Source organism: Lissotriton helveticus, chromosome 9 (genome assembly GCF_964261635.1).
Source record: "Lissotriton helveticus chromosome 9, aLisHel1.1, whole genome shotgun sequence".
NCBI classification, from domain to species: domain Eukaryota; kingdom Metazoa; phylum Chordata; class Amphibia; order Caudata; family Salamandridae; genus Lissotriton; species Lissotriton helveticus.
In genome coordinates this window covers 656,849,913-656,870,645 of record NC_136070.1, presented here as the reverse complement: position 1 = coordinate 656,870,645, position 20,733 = coordinate 656,849,913, and positions in this window count along the sequence as shown.

The window sequence follows — 20,733 nt, the reverse complement described above, 5'->3', positions numbered from 1 at the left end:
ATGAACGAATACTTAGGTTGAGTTTTGGATAATTGATAGTTCTTGCCAAGTGTTCAAATTACTGTATTTACAAGAAAGTGAGGTAAACCTGAAAAAATAAATTGAGAAGAAACTAAAAATCAATAAGAAGGAATACAGGAGACATTAACATCAGTCAGCTTAGTCAACTAAGTAAGTTAAAAGCATTGCAGACACAGTAATAGTTTATAGTTGCTAAAAGAGTACATAATTAACCTTGTGTGTAATTTAAAAATACAGGAGTTGTCAAAAACTAAGAAGAGAGTGTACTAGAAAATAAAAAGGCAACGTAGTCTATATGAAAGAATACCCCAACAGAAGTGGAACAAGAGTAGACATCAACCAGTGCCTTATGCAAGTTAAGACAGAAGAGAGGCTAGTTCTTGGAAGTTAATGGTAGGTACATTAAGAGGATAAAAGTAGGAAGAAGGTAGAGTAGAGAGAATTTTGGAGTTAATAATTTTCTTTCCCTTTAGGTTCAGAATCCATAGCAGTCTGCAGGTCAGACTAGACGAAAGGAACCAGCCAAGACAGTCTCTTCTCTTCTCTTTATTATTTTAGCTAATATACCCCTTCCCCCCAAGGTAACAATTTAGAGACACGTGAAATTGATCTCTGGGTTGTTGTCAGGTGGGATTTGGGACCTAGCATCTCTGTTCCTGTGCGGCCAAATCCCACAGAGTTTTCTCGGAGTTTGACACCTCGTCGGAGGAGGACTTCCGATATATCGGTGTAGATAGGTCATCCGTTGAAGTACGGGTGCCAGGGCGCCGTTATCTGGCAGCTAAGTTGCCGGAATCCGTGTTGGGTAAAGGCAACTCAATATAAACACAGCCACTTCCTGAAATGAAGAATAGAGAAGGATAAAAATAAAAATTTATCTAAGCAACGAGAGAGAGAAAGAAAGAAAGAAAGACAGTGAGAGAGAAAACTAGATTGAGAGACAGAAACCAAGAGAACATTAAATAATGATAATAATGACTGTGGAATGAAGAAAGAAAGAAAAAAGAAAGAAAGAAAGAAAGAAAGAAAGAAAGAAAGAAAGAAAGAAAGAAAGAAAGAAAGAAAACTAGATTGAGCGATAAAAACCTAGATAACATGAAATAATGATAATAAAGACTATTTATGAAAAGAAGAAAGAAAGAAAGAAAAAAAAGAAAGAAAAAGAAAGAAAGAAAGAAAGAAAGAAAGAAAGAAAGAAAGAAAGAAAGAAAGAAAGAAAGATGTTATAATCTCTTTTAGATGTAGGCTTTAATCTCCTCTCACATCATGGCCAGAAATATTTGTGTCATTTGTGGCACGCCCTTGTATTGGATACCACATGTCTCTTACCCACAACCACTTCCTCTAACCTCCCATCTTTCCTCTGGCATTATATTATGAAACTGGATTCTGTCCTTTATGCAACCCCTTTCTGTGACTGCTCTCTCTGCTACTCAGAGCTCTAGGTATTTGTTAATAAAATGTGATCTCCATTCCTCTATTATCCTGTTATTCAACCAAGCATTCAGTTGGTATCATCAGAGCTCGTTTAAGCAGTAGGACACTTATGTTCCACGCATTGCAATGTATGACAACCTCCATTCTATGTGCAATAAAATAGTCTCTGGTGCTCATTCTCTGTTTCTGCTAACCCACTTTGCCAGTCTACCATACTCCCAAAGTGCATACGCCTCATTCCACACAAGCAAGGCTATTAGGGTGTGAGGCTTCTTAGACTCAAATGAGAGACTGAATGAGGGGAACTTAATCTACATATCAGTGCATTATAAGCACTTTGTTTTCCGTGGTTTCTGCAAATCAACAACATTCACACTGCAAACTAAAAAATTCTAACATTTTACCTCCATCCTGTCGGTGGCCGAGGGCTGCAGGAATTTGCCCTGTTTCTATGAAATTCAAGGGAAAAGATGATTGATTATATTAGCGTATCAAGTAGGAAAAGTCCAAAATACAAAATTCTGAAGTTGTCTTATAGTTTTCCCATGCTCAGATGCTGCAAAGTAGCATCTCCTGTGGTATGCCACTGTTAGGTTTCACAAATCCCATTACTGAAGAAGAAAACAAGTTACTTGCCTGTAACTACAGTTATCCAGTATTGGTATCTTTCATAGATTCACATGCCTGAACCATTCCCCGTCTCCGAGATGGGAGTCCCACGGTACAATACAAAAGTAGTGCCATAAGTAATAAATAGGCCAAAGGCTATATCTTAGTAGCCTATCTACGTCCTTATATGAAAAGGACCAAAAGTCAGCTCCAACCAATCAGCTATCAGCACCTAGAACACTCTTAACAGAAGCAGTTCTCTTCAGATTTACCAAGCACAAGTGGGAAGTAAATATCCCTAAAATCACTGAGAACGAGTTCCATGTGAGAGGGTGGGTGCATGTGAATCTATGAAAGATGCCAATACTTGATAACTGTAGTTATAGGTAGGTACCCCAATTTCTTATCCAGTATTGGGGTATCTTTCATGGATTCACATGCCTGAATCAGAATAGCAAGCAGTACCCCAATTGTACTGTTGTTTGTGGATGGTTGGAGACATGTAGTTTAAACCTTCCAATATACATCCACAATCTTGAAACATTGCAACGACAAAGCATAAAAGCAATAATCATACAGTGAATATCAGCATAAGAAACGTATAAGTTGATAAACATAGAGTGGAGTGGTGTGGCTCACTGGTTAGAGGCGGCAGACCCGGAAGCAGCGAACGGCCCGGGACCAGGGTTCAATCCCCGACGTGGCAGGGTCGTGGACCAGGGTCAACGGACTCGATAATTCTCAACTCGGTGCCTACTGTAAATGTAAATGTAAATGTATAGGCATTTATATAGCGCACTACTTACCCGTAGGGTCCCAAGGCGCTTCGACCGCTGCGAAACCCTTCCTGGCTTCCCTGAGAGATGGTCCCTTAATGGGTATCTCCAGGGTGAGACCAGGCATCCCCGGCGGTCTGGTGGGGCCGTTAGTGAAGATGAGGCAAGCTAATGCCCAGAGTTGCCGAGTGTGATCGCTGATCAGAGTGGGCACCGAGGCGAGAGAATTATCGAGTCCGCTGACCCTGGTCCAGAAACCTGCCGCGCCGGGAATCGAACCCTGGTCCCGGGCCGTCCTCTGCTCTCGGGTCTGCCGCCTCTAACCAGTGAGCCACACTACTTCACCAGGGATCACACTCGGCAACTCTGGGCATTAAGCTTGCCTCATCTCTACAACGGCCCCCCACAGACGCTGAGGATGCCTGGCTTCACCTTGGAGATACCCAGAAGGGACCATCTCACAGGGAAAGCCAGTACGGGTTCCCCAGCGGTCTTCAGCGCCAGGACGCTTACGGGCAGCAGTGCGCTTTACAAATCCAGCACATTTACATTTACATAGAAGCATGAACACTGTAAGCAATGCAACAGTAAAGAAAGCTACTAATAGACAAGCATTAAAGAAATATAAAGAATCTGACCTTAGTGAAAGAGATGACTTAACACAGCTTGTCTAACCGCTGCATCCTCCTTATGTGCAGATTGGAGGCAGTAGTGTGTTGTGATCGTGTGGACATTCTTCCATGTCGCAGCACGGCATATCTTGTCCAATGTAACTGCAGTGAACAAAGCTGTGTATGCAGCGACAGTTCCAGTGGAGTGCGCTTTAGCTTTCACCTTGAGAGGTGTGTTGGCTTTTACGTGGTAGAATTGAATGGCAGATGCGATCCATCTGGCTATTGTGGCTTTTCCCTGTTTTCTTTGACCGTAGGTCACTAACGGTTGATCAGTCTTTCTAATATCCATTGTCCTTTGAAGATAAAACTTCAAACACATTTTTACATCCAATGGATGAAATGTCCTTTCAGCTGGACTGGATGGATTTGGGAAGAAAGTTTGTAGCATTACTGGTTTGTTCAAGTGAAATTTTGTGGGAACCTTTGGAATGATCTAGGTATTCATCCTAAGAATTACATAGTTCTGTGTAAAATGCAAGAATTACAGGTTTGGTTTAAATGGAACTGTGAAGGAACCTTAGGGATGAATCTGGCATTCAATTAGTCCAGAGGATAACCATTTATTTGAAAAAAGAATAAAAGGATGTTTTATCGTGAACGCTTGTATTTCACTAACCCCTCTAATTGATGTTTGGGTGAATAGAAGAGCCACTTGCCAGGTATTTGATGCCAGTCCTATAGATTTGTTCAAAGGGTTGCTTCATCAATTGCAACAGGACTATATTTAAGTGCCACAGGTGGATAAATGAGAAACAAGCCTTTCATGAATTGCTGCACAATTCTGGTAGAACAGAGAGACAGACGTTTAGGGGAGCGTCTATATCGAGAAATAGCTGCTAGATGAACTCTAATTTAAGAATATACTAGTCCTGATTTTGCCAGGGACAGAAGGTATGGTAAGATTTGCTCTGAAGCAGAGATACACGGATGCACGTTGTTTTAATGGCACCAGAGACAGAATTGCTTACATCTCAGTCAGTAAGTCTTGTAGGTGTCATCTGCACAAGATCTGGCAAAAATGTCTTTATACTCCTGTGTAATAGTCAAATACTTAAATTGAAAGAATTCGGGAGCCATCCATGAAAATAGTGGGGGCTACCAAGATGAGAGGACCCCGCTCCACCTTCCTGTTGCTGAGAACCTCATGTATTAAAGGTATCAAGGGAAAAAAAATGTAAACCGAGATCCTGGACTATGTTTCAAAAAGTTGTCCTTCATGATCTTGAATGTGGAAGACAAGTTGCATAGAATTGGCATTTGCGGGTTTTGTTTGTTTCAAAGAAATCTAGAGCCAATTTGTCCCACAACGATTTGGTGCCGACCGATCAAACTTTTATTCGTGGAGGCCGCTTCATTGCATTCTGGTGGTATTGCCCGTGCGAACTAACACCCAAGATTCTGCTATCATTGGCAGGTAAGCTTGTAAACAGAGTTGGATGGATTTGAGCTGCAGGCGATTGATATGCATGCTCTTTTTGAGTGGAGACCACTTTCCTAGAAATTGTAGGGTCTGTGGTTACCCCAGCTCTCCAGGGTGGCTTAAATAGTCATTACGAAGTGAGGACTTTAGGGTAAGAGTGTGAGGTCCTTAAAGAAGTGGGAGATCTGGGACCACCAGTCTAGAGTTTTCATCAAACATGTGGAAAGATAATCAAGACCCTGAACAATTATTTAGATATCATCTATTGTTTTGTAGCTGTTCCTGTAAGAGTCTAATTTCCAGGTGCGCAAGAGGGATCATATTGATAGCTGAGGACATGATGCCGAGAAGCTAATTGAACCCAAACACTGATATCTTTTTTTTTTTTTTTTTTTTTAGGAGCCAGTTCCTAAAGCGTTAGCTGCTTGGCTTAGGATAGAAAGTCTTTTGTCTTGGACAGTATCAAGTGTTGCGGCCTAGGAACAGAATCTTCTGGGATGAATGAGTTGATGATCTTAGATAATTCACAAGGGGACCTAGTTTGTGAAACTTTAGGCAAGCTTCTGTGGCCGTGGACAATTAAAATGTATTTGGTACTTTAATCAACCAGTAGCCGAGGTATGGGAATACCTGATGACCCTTCGTCCTGAAAGAAACTGCCACAGGGCTACGCAGTAGGTAAAATGCAGGAAGTTGAACTGAAGCCAAATGGGAGGGTTTTAATGCATAGGAGGAAAAGTGGAAGTATGAATTCTGTAAATTCAGAGCTGTCATGTGGTATTGGAGAGGGTGACCACGTAACAGTATTGGTTTCAGAAATACTTGTTTTATTTCCAGAGATCAACGAAGGATAGCCAATCCTTTATTTTTGTGTCTATGAAGAAAAAAAAGAGAATAGAAGCCTGTGGTTTGCTTAAAATGCACTCCTTTCTCTATGAAACCTCGGGGTAGAATAGCCATCAATCCTTTTCTAAGCAGATGCAGGTTAGGAGGGGGGCACCCTCCTTTTGGTAGAGTAGATGACACCATTTTGGAACTGTTTCTCCCAGAGGATGGCGTAAGCAGCACTAGAACGTTGTCACTGTAGGTAATCTATCCTAAAGGCTACTGATAGTGTTATTAAGTCTGATAACTTTGGCATCCTTGATACAGATGAGTATCTCTTTCACAAGTGCCTCAAAAGTAAGCCTGGGCGTAGTTTGCGAAGTAGCGCTACGCGTAGCTTCGCAAAGTGCACTTCGCACTACGCGAGCTACGCGTAGCGCTCCGTGAACTGCATAGTGCGCTGTTCGCGATGATTGCACAGTGCCGGATGCTTGTCCGCACTGTGCAATCATTGAAAACGGCATCTTGCACAGTGCGAGATGTCTTTTACTGCCGCTCAAGTAGATTTTTACTCGAGCGGTAGCTTTCTCAACGCGGAATGGTAGTTTCTCATTGCGAGCAGTCGCGAGCATACACTACCACTCGCAATGAGAACCCTGACCTCTCCGCGTTGAGAATCTTGCTGGAAGGTTTATTTTCCACGCTCGCGGTCTGCAACTTGATGTTGCTGATCGTGAACGAGGAAAAAGTCTCGCCGGGATGACATTTTGCTTGATGTTGAGGACCGCGAGCAAGCAAAAAATGACCGCTATGCTACGCGTGTTTGCACTGTGCTACGTGCAGTTCGCGTAGTGCGAAGTAGCGCAAACTCAGCAAACTACACGAGCGTAGCGTGGTGCTTTGCCCAGGGTTACTAAAAAGGGTGTTTCTTTTGAAATTGAATGTGACAAAGAATATTGCAGTGTCAGAGTTATCCTTGACTGCTTGCAAGGTGTTGTCAACATGCTTGCCAAACAGAACAGCGCAATGGTATAGTAAAAATATTAGATATATTTCCACCTCAGGTTCTATATTTAGTGGTCTTGAACCAACATTGGTTGTGAAATACCTATTGAGGGTATATCTCTAGCGCAATATATATCTACTGATGAGGAGGTTTTAACCCCTGCAGAATATTTTTCAGATATATATATAGAGGAGAATTTGATTCGATTTTTACGCGTTCCCTGCGGCGCATGCAAAGGACCCTTTCATTTGTGTGGTCTCGGATTCATGGGAACCCTGCTGATGTTACCGAGATGTCGAACTATACCTTGACCCACCACCGTAATCTCCAAGGTGCCAAGAAGCGGCTAATTTCAGCGGGCGCATTGAGTATGGAGTAACGCTGTCACTGGATCTGCGCCTCCATACCTGTTACCTTGGAAGATGGTGGTTGAAAGTAGGGGACATTGAGTTTTTTTTTTTTTTAGCGTGTTTTCTGCCACTGCACTGCACAGGAGAACCAGCGTGTTGTATTTCGGGACTGGTAGTCCTCTTTGATTGACACATGCAGTGGTAATCCAGTGCAGGTGAGCCCGCCACCACTGGGGAAGGAGGAGCCAACTTTAAAAGACCTGCAAGTGGGTTTCACGCTTTTTGGGACTGTGGCATTTGATGAAGGCACTCCGCCGAAACCGGTCATGCCTTTTTCCCAATAAAACAACGAACGGAGCCCCGCTGTGTACTTTGCATTTCATCTCTTAAGGAGGAGAATTTAGTTTGATTATATATATATATATATATATATATCAAAAACACACAGTTCCGGTATTCGGCCAGTACCTGCTCGCGAGTGGGTCGTTGTTAGGGTCCCGGGGGCCCAAATCTCAATCACTAAGTTCTCCCGTAGGAAGGAACGTGCAACGACACTCCAGGAGTTGCTGTGCTTCAAAAGTATTTATTTGGCAGCAAAAAACAAACAACGTGTTTCACCTCACGGCTTGCTCACGTTTGTTGTGGATTCTGATTGATAGTCCTTTTACATCATAGAATATCGACATAAACATAGGACTTCACAAATACACCCCCAAGTGAAAAATGTGTGGCGGACATATTGGAATGGATAAAAATATAATGGTTCATATTTGAAATGTTACAAGTATCTTCAACCCTCATGCATATATAGTCTTAAATTGGTCAGAGATACACCGTATTAAGTTATACAGCGTATTAATTAATTAATAAATGTTTTCACCATGATTTACTAAAGCCTAGTGCAAAAAATAAAATATACTTTGACGGACATTTGTAATCAATTACCTGTGAAGTTGCCCAAGTGGGCATAAATCACCATAATGTAACATAGCAAAAAATGCTAGAGATCGATATTATGCAGGTTCCAAATTTGCCCAAGTGGGCATAAATATATCCAATAATACAAATACCCATATATACAAATTTATATATATATATATATAATTATTGTAATATTTATTTATTTTTGTAATTTTTGCCCTATCTGTCTTCTGGCAGAAATTCTATGTATGTGACAATGTTGAGCTACATCTCGTGATTATACCAGCCCCATATTGCGAGTGATTGGGCAGCCCACACAGTAGCACCAGGCATAGTTGAGAACGTCTCCTTGCTGGTAAGGCTGGCTTATATGTGACAGGGTATTTTATGATTGCAATTCCTCCTGGATAAATCAACAATTGGAATAGGTCTCACAGCTTTTCTTTTTAAAAGCAGAAGGAGAACAGACCATTTCTTATTTGCTTTTGGAAGTTAGAAGCGTTTGGCTGCACGTTCCTTTAGGGTCTGGAAACCATCAAAAATCATCTGGTGGCGAATCCAGCAGTTGTGAGTCTTCTCCCTGTCATCACCAGCTATGAATTGGTTCTTCCCAGGAAGAAAAGTAAAGTATTATAATTTTTTTTTTTTTACCCTAGGATCACTCTTCCGTGGCAGGAACATCAGAGTATTCGGACATATCGGGCACAATGTGACTTTGCTGTCTCGGGAAAGTGTTAGTAGTAGTCCTGTAACCCGCCCTATAGGTTTAGTACTAGAGCGACATAGATCTGACATATGTTGTAAAGTTGGAGGCAGAGCGAAGTGGTGAATTTGCTCCACATATTGCCTCTCCATATATTTAGTACTGTTATAGACTTACTCGTATTAGGCCCCTTAATTTGTGTCATTAAGCTATTCTGGACTATCTACCTTTTGTACTTGTTGATTACTATGGTATATTGTCATTGAGATCATAGTTGCCTAGGTAGACGTAGGCTACTAGGCTGATGTTGACAATTTTTGTCATCGACAAGGCCGTTGTACAGGATGCAGTCATAGATGTACAAGTTACTTACCTTCGGTAACGATGTATGTGGTAGAGACGATTCTAGCCGCAGATTCCTTAACGTAGAATATCCCCCAGGCGTGAGACTGGACCCAGAAAACTTTCTTGCCCAGGGGGCGGTGCCACTCGACTCTGCCCGACGTCCTCCACGGGCATGACGTCAGCAAGGTCACATAAGCCCCACCCCGGCACGCTTATGTCAGTTTGCTTCAGAGAACTTTTCCGCGCCACAACGCGGAGCCATCACAACAAAACTGGGGAGAGCATGGGAACAGTGTGCGAAAACCAGAGAACAAACAGAGAGAAATAAAAAGGCGAGGCACACCACTCGACGGCCCCAAGGCAGAAGAAGGCGAAAACAGCGGGTCAGAGCAGAAAAGGAGCAGAGCACCACACTAAGGAACAACTTGTGCAAGCCAAGGCGAAAACACCGGATGGCAGTAAGGTACCAGAAGGCTAGAGCAGTAAGGCCATAGCAAGAAAGTGCAAAGCACCACTCAGCGGAACCACCCTGCTAGCCAAGTCTAGAGCCATCCTGAAGGCACAAGCATGTGAAAGCGCCTCCACAGAAAAGGAGAGAGAAAAAGAGGAAGAAGTCTGCAACTATAACCACAAGGGGAAGTGTCACCACCCCGGGACAGAGGAGCAAAAGTAACCCAACCTCAGATCACCCTGCCAAAGAAGGGCATACCTCCTAAAAGGAGGAGGAGGCAAGGACAGGGAACCTATCCACGGACCACAGTGCCATCTGAAGGGAGCAGGAGTCCAAGGACAGGTAAAAGAACCCCCCACAACGAAGACCATGTGGGGATCAGAAATTCTAACAACAGAGGGAAAGAGCGAGGTAGACCCCCACTCTGAGCAGAAACTAGCTGGAGGGAGCCTGACCGGAAGAAAACTAAGCGAATACCCACAGAAGACAAGGTACCCAGAGGGAAGCAACTGCAGAAACCCAAGCAGAGGGTCCTCGCAGAAACTGGGAGGAAGGGTGGGTCGTGAAGGCATCTGCGGCTAGAATCTTCTCTACCAGATACATCGTTACAGAAGGAAAGTAACTTGTACATCTGATAGAGAATACTAGCCACAGATTTCATAATGTAGAATAGATACCTTAGCCATACCCAAATGGAAGGAGGGTCTGCGAAGGGACCTACCAGCCTGGACTCAACACAGGGCCCGAGGGGATGAGTCAACCAGACAGGGAACAGAGCCCTGTCCCCCAGGCAAAAAAGAACCCCCTCATCCAGAAGACCACCAGACCCAGAGGGGATGCGAGAAGACAAGCAAAGAGGCGGCCCGCTCTCTCCCAGCAGGAGGAAAGAAGGACAAGGCGAAGGGAGGACAGAGCACCCCGAGCCCCGCCAAAGAACCAAAGATCTCCACCCGAAGTCCTAGAGGCATAGGCAACGCAGAGGAGCACCAAGAAAGAAGAGCTACCCAGAGACTCCAAGGAGAAGAGGTAGGACCAAGGCAAGCCATCCCCACCGGGAACACACCCAGTGAAGAGGGCATCCAAGCCTGTCACCGATGGAAGGCAACAGACAAGACCGAACAGCGCCTCAGCAAAAAAAGGCAGACGGGAGAAGAAGGGACCAAGGGCACAATAGTGCAGAAGAACAACAGGCCTGCACTGGCATGCACAGCCAGCAGCCAGCACCACGGAACGGTGCACCCGGGACAAGCCAGATGCCAGCCGAACTAGTGGCCAGGAGGGCCAAGAAGGGCCCGTCACACACAGGCCCCCGAAAGAAGTGGAACCAGGCAGAGTTACAATGCTAAAAAACGCAGACGGCAGGCCAGCCCAGACTAGTGACACAGGCCGTGGCGCAGCGCAAGCCACTCCAAAACCATTAGTAAGAGGATCGCACCTGCGACATACTGTGAGGCCACCGAGAGCAGAGGCCTGAAGGATGATCACACCTCCCAGCACATGACAGAGCTATGTAATAGCTACCAATACCAATACCCCACATAGGGCATGTAATGTCCCAAGATGATTCAGAAAAGGGGGTGGTGATGAACAGAGTGCCTGAATTAAGCAGACCACTCTTACCCAGTCCAAAGATCAGGGCTTGATCCATCACCGTTTTTTAGCTCACTGCACCATCCCAGCTCAGAACTTGGCTATATGCAAATTAGTCTGTTCCTGTCCCAGTGCATGATGGGAACAGGGCAAACCAAACTACCAAGCCAATTCTTGTACTGGGAAGGAAACAAACTTCCGGGGACCGGTTTCTGCCATTTCAGGCGTCGTCGGCCCGGCTTGCTTGAATCCTGATGGTGCAATGAGCAAGGGACTCACATCTGAGTATACCCTTCCACGCTTATGGTGGACAAAATGATTCAGAAAAGGGGGTGGTGATGAACAGAGTGCCTGAATTAAGCAGACCACTCTTACCCAGTCCAAAGATCAGGGCTTGATCCATCACCGTTTTTTAGCTCACTGCACCATCCCAGCTCAGAACTTGGCTATATGCAAATTAGTCTGTTCCTGTCCCAGTGCATGATTGGAACAGGGCAAACCAAACTACCAAGCCAATTCTTGTACTGGGAAGGAAACAAGCTTCCGGGGACCGGTTTCTGCCATTTCAGGCGTCGTCGGCCCGGCTTGCTTGAATCCTGATGGTGCAATGAGCAAGGGACTCACATCTGAGTATACCCTTCCACGCTTATGGTGGACAAAATGATTCAGAAAAGGGGGTGGTGATGAACAGAGTGCCTGAATTAAGCAGACCACTCTTACCCAGTCCAAAGATCAGGGCTTGATCCATCACCCCGGTAGCTTGTATCCTTTCTGGTGAAGAATTGGCTTGGTAGTTTGGTCTGCCCTGTTCCCATAATGCACTGGGCCAGGGACAGACTAATTTGCATATAGCCAGGTTCTGAGCTGGGATGGGGCAGTGAGCTAAATAACGGTGATGGATCAAGCCCTGATCTTTGGACTGGGTAAGAGTGGTCTGCTTAATTCAGACACTCTGTTCATCACCACCCCCTTTTCTGAATCGTTTTTGGCCACTATAGGTGTGGCAGGGTATACTCAGACATGAGTCCCTTGCTCACTGCTCCATCATGATTCAAGCAAGCCGGGCCGACGAGGCTGAAATGCCAGAAACCGGTCCCCGGTAGCTTGTATCCTTTCTGGTGAAGAATTGGCTTGGTAGTTTGGTCTGCCCTGTTCCCATGATGCACTGGGCCAGGGACAGACTAATTTGCATATAGCCAGGTTCTGAGCTGGGATGGGGCAGTGAGCTAAATAACGGTGATGGATCAAGCCCTGATCTTTGGACTGGGTAAGAGTGGTCTGCTTAATTCAGACACTCTGTTCATCACCACCCCCTTTTCTGTAATGTCCCAAGACATGGGAACCCTCTTAGGAAAAAGTATCCGCAGCAGAGGACAAACAAAAAAGAGCTGCGGAGGAACCGCAGACGGCTTGCCAAGCAGCCAAAAAGAATACACAGTAGGCCTAATCTCAGGGCCAAAATGGTTTACCAACTGCCAAAACCACAATCAGAAAGGGGCTGGACCAGCAGCCAACAGCACCAAAGTCCTAACAAAAGGACCAGAAGGCGCAACAATCACACAGAACACACACCACCGGGGCTACTCGCAACAAGACCCCAGAACACAATGGAAGAATACCTCCCAAAAAAACAGAATGACTCACTGGTCACTGAGGGGAGAAGGAGGAGGACGACGAAGCCCAGCCAGAAACCTCTGAATGGCAGACTCCGCAGGGGCATGGAACAAAAGAGTGCGATCAAAAGGAAGGTTCACCAGCCGTTCTCTAACGTTCTCCAGGAACACACTATCCCGTAAGCCAGGCATGTCGGCGAAGGGCCACAGAAGAAGCCATGGTACGACCAAGCACCTCCGAAATTTCCAGAGCGGAGCAAAGAATGAATGACGTCAGCTCCTGGCCATCCAACACATGGTGCCGCAGATCAACACATGTACCATCCTGAGAAACAGCAGACAGCAGAGACTCAGCCGAGTCCCACAAGCAAGAAGTGGCCCTAGCCAAGACACATAGAGTGTTAAGGGCCCGCAAGGGCGCGCTGGTGGAGGCGAAGATATTGCGCCCCCAGGAGTCTAACCAGCGGGCCGCCCGTGACGGGGAAGACAACACTGATGGCAGGGAGGCAAAGGCAGTCTGTAAAAGAGGGCCTCTGGTAGAAGGGTGAAGGGAAAGACAGAGGGTCATGCGGCGCAGGGCGGTGGCGGTGCAGAAGTTCGGCCGCCCCCAAGCCTCCAAAAGCAAAGTGTGGAGCGAAGCCTCAAAGAGAAGAAGCAGCTCCCGACCACCAACACCCTGATGGAGGACCTCCCGAAGATGATCCGTGGGGAAATGGACAGTTGGATTGTAGGAGAGTAGGGTCTGCTTCCTATGGTTACCCCCACTTTTTGATGTATTTCAATGTTTTTCGACTTTAGTCTGGCTGTGGCCCTGCTAATCAGGACCACAGCCTAGCTGTTCTCTCTCTAAATTGATATCATGTACTTTAGGTACATACCAGATTGGTTACTGAGTTACCTTGTGAGCACCTAGTAAATGGTACCTCAGGTACCAAGGGGATAGGTACCCCAGCGGCCTACCAGGGGCTGAAGCATGTATTATGCCACCCCTGGGAAGCCTTCCAAAATGGCACCACAGGTCTGCATTTGCAGCCTGGGTAAGGTGGTGTAAGCACCCCTTACTTAGATATAGTATACCTATATCTACCTATATATATTGACACATATTAACCTATAAGACACTCTTATGGCAGGCCTTGATAATCCTGAAGGCAGAGTGCTTGGTTTTGTGTGAGAGGGTGACCTAGCATGAGCTGAGCCCCTCTGCAGTTTTGGAAACCCTTCCTTATAGCTGTTCTATGATATAGCCATACCATGTACTCTTAAGTGCATTATAACCTTGCGGTAAATGCTAACTTTGGTTTGGCTTAATCAAAACAGACAGGCTTTAGTGTATTGGGGCATGGTGGGTTGCATTCAGTGGATGCTTTTCCGACACTCCCTGGGGCACACAAGGTGCTCCATGCATTTCCCAGTTCATACCAGTTGCTGGGGCACTCGGCCCCAGCACTGGCATGAGACTGGACAAAAGGGAAGGGGTGTAACCACCCCCTCCCCAGGTCCTCCCATAGGTGGGACCCTAGAGTAAGTCCAACCCCTAAACTTAGTATAAGTATAGGAACCCATGGGCATATTACCAACGAGTAGCGATATTTATCGCTAACTAGGCTTTGCAACGATTTTTTTATCGCTAAGCATCGCCGGAAATTATCGCTGAGATAACTTGCTATTAGCAACGTTTAGCTCAGAAGTGATAAAAATCCTCACGCTAACTGCCAAATAATCTCTTGAAGTTTGGCGTTAGCTTGATGATAGGGGCTCACACACTTAGCCATGATATCCACCTTCCATAGGATATATTGGAAGAGTGACCCGTTGCTCGTTAGGTTAGAATTGAAGTCTCCTGATATAATCAACAAACTTTGATTTCTAGAGAGCTTTGATGAGCTTGACAAGTGTGGTCATTTTCTCTTTTTTGGTTGAACGATCAGGGTGAATATATACATTTATTAGTAACAATTGATGCAGAGGTTTTCTTGTAATTTTTGTTACTTAAACAGTTCGGTCCCACGCCCTGGTTCTCGGATTCCCAATTAAATTCCTGTGAGACGTACGTCGATAACCCTCCACAAGGGTTGCCATAGTTGGACGATCTACCTGCAAGTATATGATATTCTGAGAAACCCGGGATGGGAGGGGGTACCAAGTTCCAGGTCTCTTGGGTTTTTGGGTGGCAAGGGAATTAATACAGGTTAATGGTGTGTTTGGGTTTTTGGGTGGCAATGGAATTTATAGGGTTTAGTGTGGATTTGGGTTTTTGAATGGAAAGGGAATTTATAAGGGTTAGGGTGGGTTTGGGGTTTTGGTTTTCAAGGGAATGTTGGGTGTGTTTGACTTTTTGGGAGGCAAGGAAAGTTTTAGGGTTTAGTGTGGGTTTGGTATTTTGGGTGGTAAGGGGATTTTTGGGTTTAGGGTGGATTTGGGCTTCTGGTTGGTAAGGGAATTTTTAGGGTGGGTTTTGGGATTTGGGTGGGAAGGGAATTTCTAGGGTTATGGATGAGTTTGGGGTTGATAAAAGAAAAAATATATTAATATATTTATATATTTATATATACACATACATGTATCTAAAATATTCAGTTTTAAAAACACATTTGCCCTTACCATGCATGCTTATACAATGAAAATGAAAGTATTTCACAGGTAAGAAATACGTTACTTAATGTAACTGCAATTATCCAGTATTGGTATCTTTCATAAATTTACATGCCTGATAAAATTCCCCGTCATCGTAGTGGGAGTCCCACGGTACAAATAACATAGCAGTAAATAATGAAAAACCAAAATGACATGCATTATATAGCCTATTAGCCTCATTTTGTAAAAAGGACCAAACTGAAACACACAACCAATCAGACACCTGCACCCTCTAGAATCTTCCCAAGTGAGGCTGAGTTCCTCAGATTTTCCAGCACAAGTGTAGTAAGTACTGTAGTATAGAGGAAGGTGGGTGCATGTGAATCTATGAAAGATACCAATACTGGATAACTGTAGTTACAGGTAAGTAACTTATTTCTTATCCAGTATTGGGGTATCTTTCATAGATTCACATGCCTAAATCAGAATAGCAAGCAGTGCCCCATATGGATAATGGAAACTTATCCATATATATATATACGCACACGTATTAGCTGGTAAGCACTATAGTGGACAGTGAGTAGTGATAATATATTGCTTAGTACCCTGTGAAATCTGGAAAATGATGGAGCGTAAAGCAAACATGTCCCATTTCTAAGAAACAGTGAACGATAGTATATATCAGGGCAAGCATAGATATCGTCATATCAGTGTAAGCAACAACATTCACCAGTGCCTGTTAACATAAGGATACACACCTATCTATCTATCTATCTATCTATCTATCTATCTATCTATCTATCTATCTATCTATCTATCTATCTATCTTATACATACACATAGATAAACATGCAGAACACGTTTAGGAAAATTTGTTTACCCTTAGTGAAAAAAGTTTCGTAGTACTGCCTGACCAACAGCTGCGTCAGCTCTGTGCGATGAATCAAGGTAGTAATGTTGCGAGAACATGTGGGTTGTCCTTGTTGCAAAATATATATGAATATCCATATATATAAATTTGTGTGTATGCACTTCTAAAGATATCATGCTTAGATATATCACATTAACATGAGGCCTGGAGCTCCAAATGGCTACCTATCTGACCTTGACTGGACAAGCTTCAACAAGCTATTCTGTACCCCCTTAGAGGTCACTTTGCCTGTCCTGACTACATGATATTTCTTAATCAGGTTGTGCATGTTGCTTACATAGTGCCGGGCCAGCCTTTTTGGTCTGCCCATATCTGGCTGTTTATAATTTGCATGGTGCAGACATTGCACATCCATGTTAGCCATATTTGGCTTGGTGCCTTATTGTAGTTCAGCTGACATGGCATTTCTAGCTGTATATAGTACCTAGAAACCTGTCACTATGTGAAGAAGCAGTCTGAGAGCCCCTAAAGTGGCAGATCTGACTTCTTCCTTCCTAATTACAAATGATGCATGCTTTTGGTACCAATGAATACATTTCACTCTGTTTCTGAGCAATCCTGCTATGTCTGAGTTTCATTCATTTGCTCCTGGGAGGGTGCCAGTATTTCCCTATCAGAATGGTGTCTGAAAGTGGGACATTGGAGGACTGTGATGTCACCAGTTGGTAAGTGAGATGTAAGCTAAATAACTAACTTGCCTTGCTGCAAGTGACCTTTCAGTCTTTCAAATGTGGATTTAACACATAGAATTAATAAAAGGGGCAAATTAAAAGGGTGAATATTAAGTTTCTCTAGCTGTGACAATATTACTGAATTTTAGGGACAACCTTAAAATATGATTCCTAATATGGCCTACTGGCTGCAGTCTGAAATGCACTTACAAAGTTATGCAAAGAGTAGCTGTACAGACGCAAATTTTGGCATTCTGAAAACGGAAATTTTTAGCCAATTTTTTAGGTGCTAACACGCACAGTGCACAAGAAATAAATAAATAATAAGGAATAAAAGTGCATCATACCTTTCAATTATAAGCACACAGGCACGGAGCAGGAATGCTTTTCAGTCCTGCTTCTCGAGAGATACTTTCAAATGTGATGTGCACATGGGGTAACGTCGCTCAGACAAGGGACAACAGGTTTAAGGGTCAGAGTTCTTTATTTAGAACTGACCACAACTACTGAAAGAAAATGTCCACGCAGGGAGTTTTGGAGCATTTTATTTTTTATCCAAAGTTAGCCACTGTGACAGTCCTTAATTTAAACACATTTTGATAGCAGATCACTGATAAATTGAATTTATCTAAAAGATTTCGGAGAGTCACATGCACAGACTCTCTGGTCAAGCTAGAATATTTGTAGAAATAAAATAAGTCAGAACTTTTAAAGTATCTTAAAAAAGTGTGATTTCAACTTACTTTCAGAAGCCTACATTAGACTATGACAGCATCACTACATTTCCTGATGTAGACATCTACATGTATAATTATGTAAATACATATAATTGTGTAAATACAAGTTGTACATTTAGTCTATACTGCTTGTAATGTTGAAGAGTAGTTTAAACAACTAATTAAATAAAGTATTAATTAAATATCCTGATTCTAACATTGTAGGATAAATCACTACATGTAATTTACAAATAATCTCACAGCATTAAATAAAATAAAATTTGCTAATTTATGAGAATGTTAAAATAAACTTGGCTCTGATTATGTCTGAGGCTATCATGTGCATAGGAAATGTAGGGGCAAATTAATGCTCAATTCATGTTAATAATATTCAGGATATCGTCATTAGTAATTTAACTACATTTAATAAATGGAAGAATGTACCTAGTTGTTACAATGAAATTATGTCCTCGATTAAGCCTTCCTGGATATTGCATATTCTTTTAGGAGCAGATGGGGATATCACTGTTTTCTTGAGAAATAATTCCAGTGTAGGAGATGGGTAGGGTGGGGTTTATCCTACTGAATAACATTATAAAGGGGAACAGCGTAGATACTGAAGAGTACATAAGAGTAGGGTATCAGTGTTATTGTTGCACAGTGTTTCAGGGTGAAGGTATCAAACACACCCAAGGAGAATCTCATGTTTCCACTAAGGTGGAAGATGTTTCCCCTAACGTGGGAGATAAAGGGATACATTTCACAATTTTAATATAAATAAATATAATTTTTTGCAGCAGTATATGTATATTTTTTAATCAATGGAATTTACTCACAAATATCTAGGGATAGGATAGAACAGGGCACTTACTGCTTGCAGCTTCAGTAAGGATTCTCTGTTGTACGCACCCCCTGTAGAGTACGAGTGGATGCGTTGAGAGATGATGAATGATGCTGTTAGACTGCAGTTTGTTATATATGAAAAGGAAATGGATGGATGTACACATAACAATAAGGTTATAGATCTAGGGAACGGAGAGGTTTGGAAAAATGCCCTCCCCATAAAGTGATATTCAGAATGAATAAAACATTAAAATAAAAAAAAGAAAGGGTGGTGAAAACATGCTGTCCCCATAAAGTGATTACCTTAAGTACTTGTTGTTCCCTTAGAGCCTGTTGTGCCTGACACCAGTACATTATTATTTATACCTGTAGAGGCAGAGTATTTTTCTCTCCTCTCCTCAGTGGGTTTTAGCATTAAAGTCCATCTACAGGAGGGGGGGGGGGTTGGGGGGAGGCTAGCCAGGCAGCGAAATGGCCGCTTCTCGAGCGAGCTCCGCCGGCTGAGCAATACATCCTTCAATAATCCTGCCAAAAACGCAACTTCAAGGGCACAACTCCATCACATTGCAGTGCGGACACCCGGGTGCACTTGCTGACCGATTTTCGGGGGCTGAGACGGAGATTGAGGTGCCTCAGAGCCGACAACTGAAGAGGCCGGGGTGAGGCTGTTGATGCTGACGGGCCTCGGCCAGGCTTCACCGGACGTGCTTCAAACTTGAGCCTGTGGTCGTACGGGCCTCCCGTGGTCGAAGCGGAGCTCTTGCGATGAACGCTGCGTAGGCTGGGACTTGATCATTTGGCCAAATAGATATGCAGCGGCACTCCTGAGCCAACTCGTCTGGCAGCACATCCACCGAGAAGACCGCGGCCTGCCCTGAAGAAGTGATTCCCCAGATCTGTGCGGCGCCATTTTAAAAAGCTGCGGGACAGTGGCTGGGAGATCACCTACGCGGTGCAATCCTGACACCGGGGGAGGCGAAGCAGATGGTCTGTGGATCCGCCCTGTGCCCACTGCGACCTAGAGACCTGCTGGGCTTGAGGATCCACGCCTGCGCCGGCTGCACGTGGTGTGCCCGAGCCTCGGACAGAGTGGTGATCGCCCTTACCGGAGGTGAGATGGTGGGACCCGGGGACAGATCTGATACTGGTGATGTGGTGGGGACGAGAAAACGGCGAATGCATTTGGACTGTAAGAGTGGGCCGCCGCCATTTTACTTGACTGGGTGCTGTGGAGAAGGCCCGTGTTCACGCTGCTGCACCTCTACCCATGTTAGTGGCTAAACCTGGGCCCTGCGTTACAACTGTCCCCGCGGATTGTGAGGGTACATAACTGGGCCTACCAAGTACGTGTGCTCCGGGGACTTGTGCGCGTCACTCCAGCCTATGCAGTGGGGTGCATCGGTCGTTGTTGTCCTGTGATCTGCTGATGCTGGAGTCACGGCCATGGTTATAGCGGGCTGTACTGCAGGCTTCAACACTACCCCACATTAAGCTAACGGGTGGAGATTGGTAGGACTTACCTGAGGCACTCGTGGGGATATTTTCTGTGTCACTATGTGCTGCTGCAGAACCTAGACCCTTGTCCCTTGCCGGAAGTAGTGGGGAAGGCCCCGCACGTGCCACGCCAGGCCTCGCTCTACACTGAGCCCGCCGCGCTCTAATAATAGGGCGCCATGGGCAGGAACGATGCCCGTCAACCTAAAATCAACTTTGAAAGCAAACGCCCTTAGAAACCAGCGGGCCCATGGGAGCTGCGGGTGGTGATGTATCCGGTGAGAGTCAAGGGGAAGAGCTTAGATCACTAATGCTGGAAATGCGCACTAGTCTCAGAAACATAGATGCAAAATTGGACACCTTGACATCCCAGCTTGAGAAAGTGAAATCCCAAGTCTCCAATCATGAAACACGGCTAGATTGCTTGGAGAATCGCCATACTGAACACCGCGAGTTCTTACAAGAAACCAGAGAGCAAATCTTGAGTATGGACAAGTTATTGGCAGTCATACGGGCGAAGAACGATGATTTGGAGGCACGCTCCAGGAGGAGCAACGTCCGAATCACGGGAATTCTGGAGACGACGGCCATCTCAAGGATGGAAGTGTATGTGACAGATCTCCTACGTGAGCTTTTTGATCCTCACCTCTCCCCCGTCTTTGTGGTGGAGCGTGCTCATAGAGTGCTTAGCCAGAAACCACCGGTGGGCGGTACGCCTAGACCAATACTTGCCAAACTACTGCATTATCAGGACAGAGAC